This window comes from Ailuropoda melanoleuca, chromosome 2 (genome assembly GCF_002007445.2).
Source record: "Ailuropoda melanoleuca isolate Jingjing chromosome 2, ASM200744v2, whole genome shotgun sequence".
Taxonomy (NCBI): Eukaryota; Metazoa; Chordata; class Mammalia; order Carnivora; family Ursidae; genus Ailuropoda; species Ailuropoda melanoleuca.
The window spans coordinates 121,547,342-121,568,222 of NC_048219.1; the positions used below are offsets into that span (position 1 = coordinate 121,547,342).

Below are 20,881 nucleotides of genomic sequence, written 5' to 3' on the forward strand. Positions count from 1 at the left end.
TCACACTGACTGTTGTGAGGTTTTACAAGTATATATTCACAGTTGGCTTAGCCAATAAAGAATATACAGGTCTATACTTTAAAAGTTCAATGTCATGCCAAAGTGTAAATATTCAAATAAAAATCTTTTGAAATGGTTATTGTTTCTCTAAGAATTTATGTACTATCTCACCCTTAGAAGAACTGTGTTCATATTGACTGTTTCCAGTTTCCTCTGTTCAACAAAACTAATTGGTGACAGTATGGAAATACTGCTTCCTGATCAAGTACTGACTCCTGCAATCAGTACCCAAAACAGATCCAAGAGGTAAAGTGCAATGTCATTGTTTTCTTTTATTTTTCCTTAAGTTGATTAAATTAAAAGGTAGGGGACATGAAGAGGGAATATCTTTAAAAGAAAGACAAAAATTCAGTATAAACTCAAAAATCAGGTGGCAGAGGGTTATTTTTTTACTGAAATTTTAAAGGCCACATTAGACCTTTAGAGCTCTAATGACACAGAAAAAGCCTGGAGGAACACACTTATTTGGAAATCCTACATCCCACAGCCATTTTCTAACTTGTCTTTCTAAAGGAAAAAAAAAAAACCCACAAGATAATAATAACTAAAAAAAATGAAACAATTGCAACAACAAACCACTTAGTAATTGGTAAATTATAGTTGGGATGGTTCAGAGGGGCTCTTCCCCCGCTTTAAATCACTTGTCCATTATTTTCAGTGAAGGGAAAGTAAGAGAGAGGAAGTGAAAGGGTAGGCGAATCTCAATTGAAGGGACTTCGAAGACCCAGCGGGCCGAGCAGGGGTGACTTTGGGCCTCGCAGAGCTCGCCACCTTCCAGACGGCAGCCCCATCCACTGAGGGACTCCTTCCCCATGGATTTCCTTTCTCCTCTTCCTCAGCAGAGGATCCACTGGAATCTGTTCCATGCACTGTAAAAAAAATAAAAAGGACTATTTGAGACTTCACCAGATGGAAGAAGTTTATTGTGCTGACAGTTTACACTTTAGATAGCATTGAATTTCTGCGAAACAGTGATATATCTAGTGATGCACTTTTAAACAAATAAATAAATAAATCTCAGTGTTTAGATGAAAACGAGCTACAAATCATTGCTCTAGATGTAGCAGTCTAGACTCTATTTCTAGGAGGTGTGATAGGCCTTCCAACTACTTCGCAGTGATGCTAAGCATATGCCTTTGAGTTCGAAACCCAAACCGTTTTCTCACCAGCAGAGATGTATGGAAAAGACAATGAAACAACCTTGATTTCACCATTGGAAAGGAAGTAATGAGACTCACACCTCTCTGCTTTGAGGTTCAACTGTTCAGTGGAGGAAGGACATCAGTGTTTATTTTCATGTGTTTTTCTGCCGCATCCTGTTATGACATCACTGTCTTATCTACAGTGTGAAGGGTAATGAGGGTTATGAGACTCGAAATGAACCAAGGCAGAAAACAGATCCCACACAGCCCCTCATACTCATTGTCTTTGCGATGACATGAAAATATGAGTCAGTATGACTCATTTGGCTTCCTGACCGAACCGATTGTCTGGCTCTCCCTATTTAACAGCATTACCTGATCTAGCTTCTCTGTTCATTTGCATGACGTCATGGACTTCACCTTCCTTTTGCCAAGCATCAGCCTAAACATTTTACAGAAACATTAAGATGCATTCAAACCCTACATATTTGGGACCACATAGACAAAATATCTCTTTGGACTCCAGTATCATTGCTAAATTTTATGTTTTCATGGCAAAATGCTGAATTCTTTAGAGTCCAGAACATGTTTATCTTTGAATGAGGAAACATACATAAAAATTCTTTGGGCAACCTAGTCCCACCGTGGCCCAAGGACCTGGGACAGGGGTTGGGGGGTGGAAGAGTCTCACAATGAAGCCATAACTAAAAGCCCATTTTTTCCTTTCTTCATTTACCTTCTTCCTCTTCTCCAGACCCAGCCCTGCTCTGGGTCAGTAAGTGTTGACTGTGCAACCTCACAGATGATTTCTTCAGCCCCATCTCTAGAGGAGGTTCCTGCCGCCCAGAAAGCTGAAACTCCTGGTTCAAGTTGAAGTCAGGCCTGAAACCTTCTCTGGCTTAATCACAGGATTCCCGAGTTCAGTGAACTCCGGGGTGGGGAAAAGGTGAGGAGGCTGGACCATTAGCAAATAGGAAAAGGCTTTCTGAGGCAGAGAAAAAGCATTTCTACAGCCCATTAGACAAATCACCCTTAAGGGGAAACATATTTCTCAATTAAAGCCTGCCAACATACAACATTTCCCAATTAGTTCAAAGAGCACAGTCACAGATGTCAGCAAAATATGCTGCATCCTTTAGAAGTTCTCCTATCAACGGTTAGGATCTCTTTGATTTCATGAATGAGTTTAATGTTGTGTGTGTTGGGGAGGGGGTTGGTTTTTTCCTTTAGAAAGGAGAGACTTCTAACCCGAGAGATTTAAACAGTAGTACACCCACTAAAAGCACATTGATAGCATGGCAGATGTTCCACACCAGAGTTCCTGAAATGGTAAAGTAATAAATACAAGTCCAACTAGTTGTTGTTCCAATGTGTGCTACTTTTGACCTAAATCCCACCCAAAAAGCTACATAAAATATTCTCCCTTCTATGAGTATGGTTGCCATACTTAGAAAACAAAGTCCAGGACACCAGTTAAATTTAAATTTCAGATAAACAAAGAATAATCTGTCAGTGTAAGTATGTTCCATGTAATTTGGGGGACATTCAAATTGTTACTAGTTTATCTGAAATTCAAACTTACTTTGACCTCCTCTATATTATCTGGCAACCCAGCTTAAAGAGAATCAGGCCCTGTATCTTGGAATTTATAAAGGTATTTATAAAACCTAAACACCTACACAGACAAGATGCGCTTCACATTTCTTGGCAAACTCGCTTAGCTGTGGGAATTGCTAACAGAGGACCGGTCGGCCACTGGGAGAGTTGTGAGCAGTCGGGATGTGGATTCCACCTAGAGAGCCTGGAGGCTTGCACCTCAAGACAATCTGTGAGAGAAAGGGCATCAGAGGAAAATGGGCTGGAGTAAAGGTAGATAAAACGTTTTCTTGCCCACCTTTTCGCAAGTTCTTTTCTGTGGCCAAGTGACCAGCTGGTACGTTTTTTTGTTTTTGATTTTTGTTTTTTTTAATGATTTTTTATTATATTATGTTAGTCACCATACAGCACATCCCCGGTTTCCGATGCAAAGTTCGATGATTCATTAGTTGCGTATAACCCAGTGCACCATGCAATACGTGCCCTCCTTACTACCCATCACCGGCCTATCCCATTCCCCCACCCCCCTCCCCTCTGAGGCCCTCAGTTTATTTCTCATAGTCCATAGTCTCTCATGCTTCATTCCCCCTTCTGATTACCCCCCCTTTCTTTATCCCTTTCTTCCCCTACCAATCTTTCTAGTTCTTATGTTCCATAGATGAGAGAAATCATATGATAATCGTCTTTCTCTGCTTTGACTTATTTCACTTAGCATTATCTCCTCCAGTGCTGTCCATGTTGCAGCAAATGTTGAGAATTCATTCTTTCTGATAGCTAAGTAATATTTTTCTTTCCTGTTGGCCCAAGTCCATTTACGAGACCTGCGTTCATCGTGGGCTTCATCATGGAGTGGACTACGTCAGAGCTGGCCGCTGTGCGTGCTGCAAATCAATTCCATGTGCTCAGAGGGTGGGGAGATTCCCATTCTCTTAAGACTTGTCGACTCTTGCAATGTTAGAGCTGGAAAAGCTCTATTATTTATAAAATCATCTAATTCCTTTCTATCACAGATAAGGTGGAGACTTAAAGGCCCTCTTACTCTCTCAATTGTTTTACTAGGTACCCAGGGCAAATAAAGGAGTGATGGGTACTACTGACTTACTGCAGCGGGAAGGCCTAGGGGGTGGCTCATGGGCTTTGGACTCAGAGAGACCTACTCAATTTCCGGCCCAGCCCCTCACTAGTACTGAGGACTTAGGTCGATTAGGGAAGTTTCCAATTCTTCGGAGAATCTCTTTCTTCATCTGTGGCATAGGGCATTGTGGCGAAGGCGACCTGAAGTATGCACGTGGCCTGGCAGGTAGCGAGTCCCTGATGCACTCCGGCTGCTCTTCGAAGCCGTGACTACAGAGGGAGGTCCTGTTGTCACTGAGCTGCTATTCTAACCAAAAACAATGCACACAGTCATCTCTAATAGGAAAGAAATGTTTTAAGGATTTCCTCTTAGATCAAGGCATTGTATTCCATGAAATAAATAGATGATTTGGGTCAATTATCCAATGAAGCCAGCAAAACTGACCCCATCCTTCTTACTCAGAACTCAAGTCAAACCCGTAGAGCAGGCTAGGCCAGTGGGGTGGGGAGTCAGGCCACATATATTTTATCTTCGCTCTTTCTCTTCCAGTCTTCCAAACTATTCATATGTGGCGGGGCTGGTTTTATTTGGCTTATTTTAAGAACTGCACCCAACTGCATCATTGACTCATTTAAAGATGATTGAATATAGGAAGAACAAAATCACAAAGTCAGCGGCATTTCTGTCTGGCAGTATCCCACCTCTCATTCTCTATCTGCTTTCCCCAAACATGCCCTTTGTAACTCTCTGACTCCTAACAGCCCCAACCCTGTCACCCTCCTACACTCTGACAGAGCACAGGGGCTAAGATGAGCTATCCCCCTGCGTGTCCACTAAATTTCCCATTTCTTAAATTGACAGATCGCATTAAGCATTTTGAAGAAAGAAGACAGAGTTAATTCAGTCCAAAGTGAACCTGACTGAGGGTCCAGTTGATTCAGCCAGATATTTTACTTTTCTTAAACAAGAAGCCTTCAGCCCAAAATACAGTTGGGTTTTTTCCTGAGGTGTCGTCTGCTTTGAGGTAGAAATGTCTACGTGAGAGAATTTTAAGTCATGTGACCCAGAGAGAGCAACCCAAATGTCCCCACGTTCTCTAGGCTTCAGGGATCACTCATCTATTTACTACAGCTGGCGCAGAATGTGCCCCATCCCGTCCAGCCAGGGGATCTCAGCTCTCGCCCCTTGTATTTCTGCAACTCCTAAGGAATGGTGACATGTTGGACAAATTCATCCTGTAGTGATTTGTCAGCTCTGGCTCTGCTCTGCTACTCTGAACATCTTTGCCGGATACCTCTTTCCACCTCACAGCCCTGCTCTGGGCTGCTGCCCTTCTGTTCTCTAGAGCTGGGCACGGAACAGTCACTCAATATCCTCCCTGAGTTTTCCGAAGCACAGCCAACACCAGGTTAGGTATTCACAAAACTGCATGAAGGCTAGAGACTATCAGAAGTGAATTGTGATACAAAAGAAGAAAATAAAATTCAAAATCACTACTCATAGAATCCAACCTCATACTCTTTTCCAAAAAGATCTGCTACCATCTCTCTTTGAAACCTCCCCACCCCTTCCGACCCCCTGTCCTTAGCCTGCCACTGTGTTCCAGGATTCGGATCATCTACCGATTCCACCGAAATTACAAAATCAAGCCAGTGAGATGCCTGCAAAAATCTTCCCCCAGGTGGTATCAGACCCAATGGAATAAGATGGGCTATGGGGGTCAAAGGACAGATAAGTCAGTCAGGAGAGAAACTGACTTTTGCCCCCTGAATTCTTCTCCAGGGATATTGTAGGAAGCCATGCTTTTCTCAGAGCGATATTCGACTCAGGAAAAGAGGAATTGTCCAGGAACCGTTTCGGAAATTCATTCAATTGAGGAAAAAATAATCCTTCCTTAACTTTAACTTCTCAGAGGAACTGTCCACACCTGCCTCTGTTTCCTCTCAATTCTCCCCTTCTGCATTGTTCTCAGAGACAAGTACACATTCATGGATTTATTCATTCATTCAGCAATTATTTACTAAGTACTTTGCGTATGCCAGGTGCACTGCTAGCTGTTAGGGAAGAGGGAATAAAATAACATTCTTGGTCTTTCCCTAATGGAGTTTGAGGGGAGTTAGGTAATGCGTACACAACTAGAAGCAACTCTTACATATATCCGCGGCAAACCGCTGTAAAGGGAAAAGGCATGATTCTCTGAGACTAAACGGGGAGTTGTCCTTTAGACTGAGGCAAGAAAAATCTTTATTGCCTGGTGGTCCTTAATCTGAGAAAGAAGCATGAGGAGGAACGGGCCATGTGAAGAGAAGGGTCAGGTGTGGGTGTGAGTGTGCGTGGGAGTGGGGTGGGAGTGAGGGGGAAAAGAAGGAAAGCATTCACACCAAGTTTGGTATGTGCACAAGGCCCTCAGGGCATTTTCCAGGAGCTTGGGGGGGAGGAGGGACAAGGATGTATATAAGGAGACATACGCTGGAAGGTTTCAAGGGCCACTTTTTAAGGCACAAGGCATTCACTTTAAGCTTTAATGACAAGTGTCCATTTTATTCTAAGTATAAAGTGAAGTTAATGGAGAAGGGAAATGCGATGTTCAGGGTTATGGTTTTTTTAAAGATTACTCTGTAAAGATAAGGAATTGGCAAAACTAGAAGTGGGGAGACAAGTTATTAGAGACTGATGGTCATGGTGACAGCAGTGGGGAAGGAGAAACATGAAAAGGCTCAAGATGAACAATGGAGAAAGAACAGTCAGGGCTTGGGGAAGGTCTACACATGAAGAAGGAGGGATCAGGGACTCCCGGAGGGTCACCGGGAAAACTTCTGGCATTTGGACAATGACGGCAAGTGTCTTTGTAAGTAGAGATTTCTTGAAATGTGTGCTTCAGATGAATGCATTTTATGCTTTTTATGCTCCATAGACTATACTCGAATAAAAATGCTTACGTAAGGCTTCTGGCTTGGCAACTGTGTGACTATCAGCATCCTTTTCTCAGCTGGGGAGGCCCAGAATAGGAAAGGTTTCACTGGGGTTTGGGGGAGGAATCAGGAGACCCATTCTGGTCTGTGAACAGTGAGATTTCTGAGTCACCAAGTGGACACATCACCAGGCAGCTGTATTTGTGCATCTGGAACTTAGAAGAGAGACCTGGGATAAATATTATGGACCCTTCTCCTTTTCAGAATTTTACTGCTACATTCTGAGGAAAATCAGATAGAAAATAATAAACACACTTTCTGAAAAAACAAATTGTAGGAAGTTTAACGTGCTCATAAAATATTAAGAAGCTTTTTACACAGACCGTTCCTGGTTTCTATTGAAATTCCAAAGGTCTGATGGTAACCAGAAGCCCTATAGGGCTTTCACTCTATGTAACATCTCTGAAGTTCTTGCAGCAGAGAAAATATACATAAGGATTTTTTTTTTCAAACCATGATTGGCCTAGATTTTATTGGTGTTCAAAACCTTGCACAAACCCACAAAACAAGTGCTAGTGTGGCTGATTTCGGAGTGGATACCATATAGGCTAAAAACATGATGGCATTTATGCCTTCTACAATTTTGGAAAAAAATCATCAGAGAGAAATATTGAAATTAAGCACTTTAAGACTAAAGGATATGGTAAGTTACTATGTTGACTCTGTTAATTTAATGCATGCCAGTTAGCAATCCCTAGCAATCTGTGTGCACTTACAGCTCCCAAATTCACATGTTTTTTCTGGACTTGGTGTTGTAACATGAGGAACTGCAACTATCCGGATAATTAAAAAATTTTAAATTATCATATGAATGAATCAGATAGCCAGGAATTTCCTTTGAAATTAACAAAATCATTATCTGGTATTTTGGTATTTTAATTATATATGACTCTGCATCACTGATCCTTTCAAGATGAGTGAATCTCAAATGATAAAATAAAAACAAAACTGAAAATAGATTTGTACTTTGTGTTTTCACACACACACAAACACACACACATTTACTATGACATGCAAATGTAGCCATTATGGGATGATGTTTACTATAAAGAGTAGTTAAGAAATGTAAACCCTGCTAGGAATTTGCTCCCGGAAGAAATATGTTTAGAAACAGATTTGCCACCCACCAAACAGAGCACACTTCAGATCTGCAGGTTATTATAGTGATTTCAGAATGGGTTGACAGCAAACTGCATGAGAGTCCAACACAACATTTAAGCTGCCTCCAACTGAATCATGGTGTGAGTCACGCAGTGATTTCTGCGGGGCTGGAAGAATGATTTTCTGGCCCATCACCATCCAGTTTACACCAAGTCACTGGAGATACAAAAACATTTCGAGACTCCCACATCCTAATAAATTATACAAATTATCTGTCAAAAGCAAGCTTGATTTAGTAGGCATGAGTACTAGGCAAGACACCCAGGGGAGCAACCCAAAAACCACTGATAGAAAATCCAGAAAGGCTGGAGGGTGCAAATTCAACAGGAAAGGACACAGAACCCTAAGGAGCCATACAGCGAGTGCGGCTGCCGTGCTCTGTGCATGCTCGCGCCATGTACATGCTTCAAAAGCCAGTCCAGACTCGATTAGAGAACAAGGGCAAAATAATGTAGATACTCAGTGCCTAGAGTAGATGAAGGCTTGCAGATGCCACAGTGCGATCCAGTGGAAAGGTAACCAGCACCTGTATTCTAAATAAACACTGGAGTCCTGAGAGCTAGGGCTAAACCCAAAGCAGTGGGAAGAGCCAGATTCAGCCTAGAGCTGGGGGAGAAAGATGACCAAGCTGACCTTTAGTGGCCACACAGAAGCCAGTACAGGGGAGGAAGACGCGAGCGAAGGAGCCAGACTGCTGGGGATTGACTCCAGGGATTGACTCAACCTCGTCCTGTGTGGCGGCCAAGGAACTCAGCAGCCATCTGTGCCTTAGCTTCCAGGTCTGTGAAAGGAGAATAATGGGATCTTTCTAACGATAATGAAGTTCTATTGACTTTAAATGAGTAAAGTCCTCTAAAGCACTAAAAACAATGTTTGTTAAATAAGTAGACGCTTAGTAAATGTCAGATACTGTTATTTGGAGATCATGAAAACAACTGCATAGCAGGTTTTCCTCTAACCGTATTCTCATGAGCTTATTTCATGTTTTACAAGAAGGCAAGAAGAAGCAAGTTATAAAAGTTTGTATCATCACTTACTTCGGTTTCTACTGAAAAGCAGAGGTGAATGAATCACCTGAGATGGTCTTAATTCCTTCTCTCTGCTAATTAAACTTGAAGGAAATCCGTGGCCATGTCTTTGCTGTCTTGATTCGGAACTAAGATTCTAGAGATACAGGAATATTTAGTACACAGCTATTTTGAAAAGTTATGTGCTAGGTTATGTATAGGGGTACAAAGTGCATGAAAGTCTTATTTCCACAACATTTAAAAGCTCTCTGAGACACACCTTGATTTCTTCAGCACTTCACGGTTGGAATGTAGAAAAAGCAACCTAGGATTTTCCAGTATTCGCTCTAATGTTCAAGCCCCATTACTTACTGTTTTCGTGCTTTGAAAAAAAAATCCTATTTTCCATTGTATTAAAGACTTCCTTTGGTGGTTCCCCACATGGAGAGGAAATGAGATGTATCTATGACCTATTATGTCATTTTATGGCTAGTTTCTGCTTATATAAGACTGTTCCCCATAGAACAATTGCCCATCTAACTACAACTGACTTGTGTCATGATGCTTCCTCCACTAGCTTTTAAAATTTGAACAATGTCAGAGAGATTTAGTGATTAAAAAGATTTTACTAGTATGGATAAGAAACCTAGTTCATAATAGAAAATGATAATTTTTAGTCCTGGAAAACTCACTTCTACAAGGCAGAAAACAAAATTTAGAAATATATGTAGAAATCAAGTTGCAAAATGTGTCTGCTGTCTCGATCTGGAACTGACATCCCATATTATCAGAAGAGTAAAAAGCTTCCTTTCACAGTCATTTGTCCATTTCAGGATATCAGAGATGTTTGCTACCACATAGATCCAAACCAAAACCGCTCACCTAGAATTTTCTTAAGAAAGAACATTATAAAGCATAATTCCAAAGAGAAGTGAGTGAATGTTGATTACCAGAAGAAAATATTTTCTCTACGTTAACATGGTACACACTATATACATTTAGTACTTCAGATTATAAAAAGCATTAGACTAAATTAATCCTCTGTTGTATAAAATTCTCAAAAAAGGTGAGTTTATTTTTAGAACGGAGTTTGGTCCCTTGTAATAAAATCATCACCCCTGATTTTCTATTATTTTATGTATAATGTTGCAGTCCATTCATATTTTTGGACCCTCTATCATCCGTTCATTTATTCATTAATTCAACAGATGTGTTTATTGAGTGTTTCCCCTCCGCCACACACTGCGGCAGGATCAGAGTTGCAGGGGAGATAAAACAGACGAAAGCTCTGTCCCTCTGGAGCTGGTATCACCAAAACACTCACATAGAAAACACAATTACTCCTCTGAACTCAAGGCCGGTAAAGGATAATTAAGGTAAAATCATTGGCAAACATTTTGTGCCCTGTTACAGCCATATTAGAAAAAAAAAACTGATTCATAACACAAACATTTCCATTCAGCAAATACCTGCTATGTATTAGGTCATGAGCTAAGCATTTTATATAGGTGACCTTAGTTAGCATCCTCAAAATCTGATGTTATACTGTAATGATTCCCATTTAACACCTAACAAAAGTATGTTTTACCTTTTGCCCAAAGCCACCCAGCTCTTCAATAACAGTGTGTGGATTTCAACATAAATCAGGGGCCCCATCTGTGTTCTGAAACACCACACTCAACAAATTCTAGTGGATACAAGAGATTGTTGCTGCACAATCAATTGCTAGGACATAAGGGAGGCCATCTAGATTAAGGGCTGATGAGATAGTGAAGAAACAGTTAAGTGTTCAGAAGTTTCCTATTAGAAAGTCTGGTTGCACGGCAGAAGAATCAGCTTTGCACAAGGAGCTAAGGGTGGAGCGATGGAATCTTACAAATACGTGTGACTGTCATGCTTCACACGTGGAAAAGTTGGGTGGCCCAAAGAGGAAGCATTGTTCAAGAGGACAAGAGGAGGACGCAACGTTCCTGAGCTCTGTCTCACCTTGGTTTTCACCATCCTGTTGTTAAATTTCATGGCCTGTTTTGAGCCATTCAAGGGTGATCTGATGAGAGAATTGTTTTCTCAGTCTTCCTCAGGCACCTCCCATCATATATGTGTAGATGATCCCCTGCTCCCTGTCTAGGGAAAGAAGTATGAAAATCACCTCATTCTTTTCAAGTCTTGGAGAAGAATGCCAAACAAGGAGGCCAATAACACAAAGGGCATGGAGCAGCTGTGGAACAAGCAGCAGGTGCTTTATGAGTCAGTCCTAGCCGGATTCCATCTCGGGAACTGCATGCTTCAAGCTGTCTGAATGCTTGAGTCATGGTGGAGTGTACTTAGTACAGAGGACTTCTAATTTATTTAAGTATGTTTAATAAGTTTCCTGATAAAGTCAATGAAATTCCTGGATAATTTGAAAACAAAACAAAACAAAACAAAAAAACTTTCTGAGCCATATTGAAGGTAGGAAGCTATGGGCATCCAACACAAAGAGAAAACCAGGAAGCCTGGGGGTTACGCAAGCACCAAATATGGCTTTTTTTTTTTTTAATGTTATGTTAGTCACCATACAGTACATCATTAGTTTTTGATGTAGTGTTCCATGATTCATTGCTTGCATATAACACCCAGTGCTCCAAACATGGCTTTTACTCTAGGGTTGAAGCTGGGAGGTATAGAACTTCCATTCTGATGGCTGCAGGGTGCACAAAGATTAAGAAATAAGACTTAGGGCTGAGAATTTTCCTCCTGTCTCCCAGACTACTGCTGTGGACGTTGAGAGAATTTCTTGTTTGCTGCTCTTACGTCTCCCTTCCCCAAAAAATCAGAGCTACAGTGGAACAGCGAGAGGGAAGTACGGAGAGCAGTGGGTCTGGAATTTGCCTTTCCCCTCCTCCATCTAGATGGTATTAGAAGCCACCTCGAGCTACCCTTTCCCCATCCTCCTTCAGGTACAGATCAAGGTTTCTCACAAATGTTCTGCTCAGTTGCAGAGCACATACTCGACCCTGTCTAACAATGAGCACGATGGACTGTGGAAGTCAAGAACTTGAAGTCTGTACTAGGATCTGCTCCCATCCTCCTAAAATCCCAGAAACAAGCCCCCCAAATCCCAGTCCTTCATAGTTTGGAACAAGGGCGGCCACCTGGACGGTGTGCTGGTGGTTAAGTTTATCTGCACACCTGGCACCATTTACACCATAGTCTGTATTTCCCCGGGGAACGCCCTCAGATTGCTGGCAGCGTTGCTCTGTAGGACTTCTGTAATTGGCTCTAGCCTTCACTGTGAGTCTTGGGACTCTCTCTGGGTAACTACAGATGGGGTAGTGGAGAGAACCAGAGACCACCACTAATCCTAATTGTTACCCACTTACTTTGGTCTGACACTGCTAGGTCCTGACATGGGAGATACTACAGTCCCCATTTTATCAATGGTGAAATGGAGGCTCAGAGAGGTCTAGAAACCCATCAAAGTTGCACAGCTAATGGATGAGTAAGTCAGGATTCAGACACTGTTCCATCTGACGTTGCGGTCTGCACTCTAGTGCTACACACACGGAGTCTGCCAGCCTGGCTGCCCCCCTCCCCCGTCCGCTACTCTGCTCGGGAGCTGGCAGTGGGGCATCTTGTCAGCTCTGAATAGTGGCCACTCCTGGTGTCAGTATCTCCAAGAACCAAAACACCTCACCATACAGTTACGGCGGAGCAATGCCCAGAGTCTTGCTCTAGGACTTCCATTCTAGCAGGCTTAAGGCATTTAGAACACTTTCAAGAAGTGAGATTCTTAAAATTCTGAAGTTATATTGTTTCCATTTTATTATTTGTTTAGCAGCTTAGCTATCTTATAAAAATAGCCCAGTTACAATGATCGCAGGAAAAATATTTTTTTTCCTCTAATTGAATAAGCATGACATATGGTGAGGTGAGTAATCTCTGAGGTTTCATGCTTTCCCAGACAGATTTCTCATGATTCACAGGGACTGTAACTGAATGTCCTTGGGGTCTTATAGATAAATCACTTTTTTCTGATTGTGTTAATATTCAACTGTTATTGAGTGGGTCAATTCTTTGGCATCATGACGCCATGGCGTACATTTCTGGAAACCCATTCATTTTCACCAATTGCCTTTTCTCAAAAACCGTGAAACTGGCTTGAATAAAATATATTGAATTATGTTTGGGGAGAGTGCTGAGAAAGCCAAACTGATGATGCCCCCAAATCTGCTTGTCACCTGCTGTGAGTTTCCAAATCATGCCGTGAAGAAGAGAGTACTGCCAGGAGTGTCTCAGATAAAGTGTCAAATGTGTCTGATTTAATTGTTAGCGTAAGGATTTAAGATGCTGCTTTTCCCTGGTGCTAACACCTCTCATTGATTCTGGAGCATTTCCATTTGTTGTTTAACAGAAACAGCCTTGGTATTTATAGCCCTATCACTCTAGAAGGGAAGCATTTGCAATTTGCACTTTCAATTTTGACTCCTAGACTTCTTTTTCTTTAAACACCCTTCAAATGGGTGTCAGACTGCAATTCAACGAATGCTTTGTGAGTGGTTGCACATAGCAGTTCTCATCCCCATAGGCAAACAGTTCAGAAGGACCCCCATAATCCTTTGCTAATTGAAATCTAAGCTGATGAGTCCTAGTTAGGCCCAGCCTTACAATGTCTGGACTTGTGGGTGCATTCGTGTGTATGTTCTTGTGTGCGTGCCTGCATGGTACACTGGAGTCATAGCTCCACGTTCCTCAAGTATGGTCCCAAAGTAGTTGCATCAATATATGTTCACATACCATTCCACATGCTTTTCTTATGATGAAATGTTAACATTCCTGCATCAAGATGTGAGTTCTTTGTTTCCTCCTCTTGAAATTAAGATGAATCTTCATACATTCTTTGACCAATAAAATGTGGTAGAAATGGTGTTGCATGATTTCCAGGGTTAAGTCATAAAAGGCAATATTCTGCCTCCCCTCCCCCCCCCCCCCCCCCCCCCCCTGGCCTGCACTCACATGCTCGCTCTCTCTCTCTAAATAAATAAAATCTTTTTTTAAAAGAAAATNAAGTGGATGGGTATTCTGGCCAACAATGCAGCCTAACACTAGCTGATACCTAACTGCAACCTCTATAAGACCAGGGGCCAAACCATACCCTAACCCACAGAACCTGTGAGAGATAATAACTGATTGTTATTTTAAGCCACTACACTCTGGGGAGATTTGTTACAATGCAACAGGTAACTACTAACTTACCCATTTCTCATTTTCCCTGATTTGGAGATCAATCAATTCAAAAATACATACTTTCCATCTTGGTATTACAAATACTAAAGCAATACTTCTGAATGGATTTTTTTTTTATCAATTGGCTTGTTAAAAGAAATAGTTTTGAACACCAAGAGTGAACCATAATGAAAGTATGGACTTTGGGTGACGATGATGTGTTGGTGTCGTTCGTCAGTTGTAACAAGTGCACCACTCTGGTGGGGGTGTTGGTAATGGGGGAGGTTGTGCATGTTGGGGTTAGGAGTATGTTGGTGATCTCTGTATTTTCCCTCCATTTTGCTGTGAACTTTATTCTGCTTTTAAAAAAAGTCTTAATATAAGATAAAAACTGAATTACTATTACTATTACTACTACTAAATTTTAAAAGTTAACATTTCCTGAGGACTTGCTAATGGACCAGGCATCACTCTAAGCACTGCACATATATTAACATATGCATCCTCAAGTCCATGAGGTGGGCCCTGTGAACTGCTAGGCTACACCACCCTGGAAGACTTACAGAACACCCAGGGACCCAGCCGCTCTCTAGGTTCTGTGATAAGAAGAATAGCACTAGGGGTTGAGCGAAGCTGGGGTGTGGGGAGGCCTGGCTATTTGGTAGGCAAGGAAGAACAAACAAATCATTCATTCATTCATTCATTCATTCATTCATTCATTCATTCATTACCTGCAGGCCATCTAGGTGTGCTGAGCCTTGTTCCAGGTGCTGGGGATTGAGCAGTGAACAAAGTGGAAAACACCTGCCCTCATGAATCTGACCTTCCAGTGTACCAGGCCATGTTCCTGCTAGTGTCACAGGACTACACACTGCTCCATCCTGTTCTGCTGAGTCATCACAGACATTGAAAAGGAGCCAGTTATTGAACACACTCAGGGTCATGAGCACGCTCTTTATTTACTCTTCCATAACAAAGTAAAAGAGTACAGCTAATAGAATGCAAGAACACCAGAGGAGAAAGGAAAATTTTGATACCAAATCAGCAAAAATTCAATTTAAAAAAGAAGGAAGGAAGGAAGGAAAGAAGGAAGGAAGGAAGGAAGGAGAAGAAAGAAAAGAAAGAAAGAGAGAAAGAAAAGAGAGATCTTGGCAATAAATTCTGATGGGAAGAAGGGAGGTGATTTGGAGCATAGGAAACACCATGGAAAGCAACACATCTGAGTAGAGACCTAGTACACTCAAGCCTGGGGACACCCAAAGCCACAGAGACTAATTTGGAAGAGAAGATGGGAAGAATCCAAGGGAATATTTTGCTTACTTGGAAATTATGCTCAGACAGCCCTGATGGAGACACTAAAGGCTAAAAAAATCACAATCATTTCCAGTCACCCCAAAGCTCATATGAAAAATTACCTACAGCTTCTATTCTACAGAGTTTTGAGGCTTTGTAAGAGGAAGAATGAGGGGCACCTGGGTGGCTCAGTAGGTTAATCATTTGATTCTTGATTTTGGCTCATGTCATGATCTCAGGGTCATGAGATTGAGCCCCAGGTGGGGCTCTGCACTCAGCATGGAGTCTGCTTGAGATTCTTTCTCCATCTCCTTCTGCCCCTCCCCGTGTTGATGCTCTAAATTAATTAATTAATTAATTAAAAAATATTAAAAAGGAAAAGAGGAAGAGTGAAGCTACTAAAACTAATTTCTTTCCAAAAGTGTTCCATTGACTGCACACCTTAGGTGAATTGTAGATTTTGCAGACCTCTAGAAGTTGTAATTGCAGATGGACTCCTGTAGCTAAGAAGGACATCTGTGTAAAGCCCTTCCTGAGGCTCCAAGCTGGGTAGAGAGCCTGGCCAAACAACTGTTGGTGCTTCGTGACACAGAAGCCCAAGCCAGCAAGGCAGCTTGTGAAGAAAAGACTAGAAGCACTGCCAGGACCCTAAGGAGTTCCCAACATGCCTGCCATGCAAGCACATGGCCAAGAGTTGGCCAGCTGGGAAGCTACCTTGGGATTCAGTGGATTTCTCTATTATCTTGTGAGAAACAATGATCTTTCCTTCATGAAATCACTTGGTTAAAAATCTTACTTCATTAGTTTTGAAAGTTGTATTACATTCTCAAAAATTTCTGGCTGGAGCCTGGGTGGCTCAGTTGGTTAAGCATCTGCCTTTGGCTCAGGTCATGACCCCACTGGGTCATGGGATTGAGTCCCACACGGGGCTCCCTGCTCAGTGGGGAGTCTGCTTCTCCATCTCCCTCTGCCCCTCCCCACTGTTCCTGCTCTCTCTTGCTCTTTCTCTCAAATAAATAAAATCTTTAAAAAAAGTTTCTGGCAGTCTTTCACCACAACTAGGACTAGGCGGGAACAAAGAAAGTCTGGGAATCTTGATATAAATTCCTATTATTTCTTTACTAAACAGTTCCTATGGGGTACCTGGGTGGTTCAGTTGGTTAAATGTCTATCTTCAGCTCAGGTCATGATCCCAGGGTCCTGGGATTGAACCCCCTGTTGGGCTCCTTGCTCAGCAGGGAGCTTGCTTCTCCCTCTGCCTCTCCCACTGTTTGTGCTCTCCCTCTCTCTCTCTCTCTCTCTCAAATAAATAAATAAATAAATAAAATCTTAAAAAAAGAAGAGTTCCTAAGATAAACCTGGTCTCTGCAATTTCTTCAAACCTCTTTAAAAGGCAAAGGTAAAAGTGTCATTTAAATAAAAATGCCCCAAACTAAATTTTGTTTAAATGGAGAAAAATTCAGAGTGTGTGACCTGTGTTTTGAAACCAAAATAAATGCACCTAAAATAAAGTGTTAAAAGCTTAGAATTGAGACTCTTAAAGTGTATTTGATGTCATATATAGAACAAGTTTTAACTTTGGGGGTGCCTGGGTGGCTCAGTGGTTAAGCATCTGCCTTCAGCTCAGGGCGTGATCCCGGGGTTCTGGGATTGAGCCCCATATCAGGCTCCCTGCTCCGCTGGGAAGCCTGTTTCTTCCTCTCCCACTCCCCCTGCTTTTGTTTCCTCTCTTGCTGACAGTCTGTCTGTCAAATAAATAAATAAAATCTTTTTTTTTTTAAAAGAATAAGTTTTAACTTTGAAGACAAAACAAAAATACCCTTTCTTTCTCTTAGTAGGTATTTCAGGCTTCTTTTGCCCCAAATTAATTGAGAAGAGGAGGGAAAAAAAACAGTGGTTTATCTGACCCTGAGGAGGCAACCAAACACTCTGGGCCCAGCTCCCCTCCTGGGCAGCCTGCACCCGGCTGAAGCCACTCCCTCTTCTTTCCTCTTCTCTGATAAAAGAATCATCCATCTTTGAACGGTAGCACAATCATTACCTAGTGAGATATAACTTTAAGGGAAAAAATGAAGATACTCCTTGGAAGGCATTTGGTTATATGATTAAGTAATTTTGTTTTTGAAATGATACATAACGGAAAAATTAAAAACCTCTGTACAAAACCACAAACGACTGCAAAAGAGCAAGGAAAAACATATCTGTCATATTTATGAGCAACAAAAGGCTCTATTTTTCTATGTAGAAATAGCTTATTCAAATCAACTCAATAGAAATATGATTTACAACTCAGTAGAAAAAGGATGTAAAGAGTCAGTTTGCCAAAAGCAATTGAAATATCCAGTTAGCATACAGAGGGAGGACGCTTGTCTCACTCATTAATGAAAATGTAATTTAAACATGTAAAGTGATGTCATGTTTCACTTTGCAGAAATCCCGAAAAGTAAGTTTGAGGTTATCTTGTACTGTCGAATATCTGGGAAATGGCTCCCACACAGTGTAGGTGAGACAATAATTTGGTCCAACTTTACGATAGGAAAGTTTGCCAATATCTATCAAAATATAAGACACACATGCTCTTTAACTCAGTAATTTTACTGCATACACACACACCCAAATAAAAAATTTACTGCTAAGAATTTCCCCGGATATCCATGAAAATTGTCTATATCAATGTATATATGTGGGGCGCTTGGCTAGCTCAGTCAGAAGAACGTGTGACTTTTGATCTCTGGGTCATGAGTTTGAGCCCCATATTGGGTGTAGAAATTACTTAAAAATAAAAAATAAAGGGGCACCTGGGTGGCTCAGTCGTTAAAAGTGTGTCTTTGGCTCAGGGCGTGGTCAGGATCAGGCCCCACATTGGGCTCCCTGCTCTGCTGGGAGCCTGCTTCTTCCTCTCCCACTCCCCCTGCTTGTGTTCCCTCTCTCGCTGGCTGTCTCTCTCTCTGTCAAATAAATAAATAAAATCTTTAAAAATAAATAAATAAATACGTATATGCATAATTTTGTGTAAGGATGTATGTGGTGTGACTGTACCATCACGCCAATGGGTGTTTATTGTAGCATTGTTTGTAAAAGACTAAAACTGAATACAGAGTCCATCAACAGGGATTAAACAAATTATAGGCTATGATGTAAAGTTATTAAAAAGAATGAGTTTAATTTGTGTGAAATTAGATGGAAATATCTCAGTGTATGTGAAGAGAGCAAAGTGTGACATATACATGTAGTAGAATCCTTTTGTTATAAAGTAAAGATGAAAATATACAGGGAAGAGAGAGCTGGAAGTATATGCCATGCCCTCCTCACTGTAAGATACATAAAATCCATTGATCCCTTGTATTCTGGAGAAAGGCTGGGAGTCGGGCTGAAGGAAAGAGCAAGAATTTTATTTTTGACTTTGTCCCCTTTTACACCTTCTAGCCTGACACATTATTAATTTTTCCTTATAAAAATACCTATAGGGTTGTCTAAGCAGGGAAACTGTACTCCATCTCTTATTCTTTGTACTTCTCTGCATTAAAAAACATACTATTAGCTATACATTAAAATACGTATATCCTCCTCTCTCTTTCTCTTGCATATACTGAGAATACAAGTTAAATTTCTCTACCACTTACATAAATAAAACCCACCAGATTCAAAAAGAAATTGAGAGAAACAGTTTTTTCAAAGATTTTGTTTATTTATTTATTTTTGAGAGAGAGCATGTGAGTAGGGGGAGGGACAGAGGGAGAGGAAGAGAGAATCTCAAGCTGACTCTTCACTGAGCATGGATCAAACACAGGGCTAAATCTCGCCACCCTGAGATCATGACCTGAGCCGAAATCAAGAGTCAGAGGTTTAACTGACTGAGCCACCCAGGAGCCCCTAAGAGAAACATTTTTTAAGAAAAGGAATATATAAGGATTGGACCACTGATACTCATCTTAGGAAATATCTATGTCATAAAATAGCAATGAATTTTCTAGTCACTCTTTTTTATGGGATTCTTCTGTTATGTCAGTTCGCGTCTGGGGATGGTTGATACTTCTTTAGTTAAACACTTAAGAAAATAAAAGTATATCTATGCATAAAATATGTAGTTAATAGAATCACAACTAAAGAAGCCTGGTGGCCATGTTCACTAAGTAATTCATTTTATACAAACAAATACTCAACAGTTATGCAGAGGCTTCAGCATTAAAACAAAGTCAGGGCATACCTCCAAATAGATGAAGACTTTTCCCCCAAAGGGAGCATCATTTTAAAGACAAAAGTATCTGAAATAGTACAAAAAGAAAAAGAAATTCTGAATAGCCTATATCTATTAAACAAATTGAATTACTAGTTAAAATTCACCAACAACCACGGTATATATATTACAAGTGTTAAAATCCAAAAACTGACAATAGCTGGAATAACCCATATGGTGGTGGATCAGAGTTGGAAACGTCAGTATCTTCTGGGTAGCTTAATACAGATACAGATGGCTAGAGAAATATTTACAGATGATACACTGAGGCCGTGAAGGGATGTAGATGTCTGTCTGAAATAAATGATCAGCATCTCTTACAGCATATAAAAAAGCTAACTTGAAATAGATCAGACTTAAAAGTTATACTTAACTACAAAACTTTATTTTTAAGGATTTTATTTATTTATTTATTTATTTATTTATTTATTATTTATTTATTTTAGAGAGAGAGAGTGCATACAAGCAGGGGAAAGAGTGGAAGGAGGCAGACAAGGAGACTCCCCGCTCAATGTGGAGTCCAACACAGGACTCAATCTCATGACCCTGAGATTATAGCCTGAGCTGAAACCAGGAGTCAAACACTTAACTGACTGAGCTACCCAGGCACCCCTTTACTATAAAACTTAAAGCACACACAGACACACACACACAGACACACACACACACACACACACACACACACACACATCAGAATAAAAATCTTTGTATCCCTGAGATAGGCAAATATTTTTAGACAGAACATAGAAAACACAAACTAAAAAAATTCATAAACTTTATCAGATTAAAAATGTTTGCTCTTTGAAAGAAATCAACTATGAAAACAAAAAACAAGGCACAAAATGGAAGAATATATTTCTAATATGTAGATTTAATACAGAACTTTATTTGAAACACATAAAGACATATGACAACTCAATAATAAGGCAAACAACCTACTTAATAATTAACCAAATGATTTGAAGAAACTCTTCAGAAAAGAACATATGATAGTGGGTTAAGTACATGAAAAAGTATTCAATATCTTAAGTCATCAGAGAAACAAAAACTCAAATCATAATGAGACACACTACATACCCATGGAAATAACCCAAATTAAAAGGACTAATAAAATCAAATGTAGGAAAGGAAAT

General features: G+C 40.7%; 1 long non-coding RNA gene across 1 annotated transcript; it reads right to left on the minus strand.

Annotated features, from left to right (window-relative positions):
• Positions 1 to 327: 327 nt before the first annotated feature.
• On the minus strand, positions 328 to 15,028 carry LOC117796413. The gene is made up of 3 exons (XR_004620911.1): positions 14,950 to 15,028; positions 11,000 to 11,137; positions 328 to 929 (listed from the first exon to the last, which is right to left on the minus strand). It is a non-coding gene; the product is annotated as an uncharacterized LOC117796413 (long non-coding RNA).
• Between the last annotated feature and the right edge of the window lie 5,853 nt (positions 15,029 to 20,881).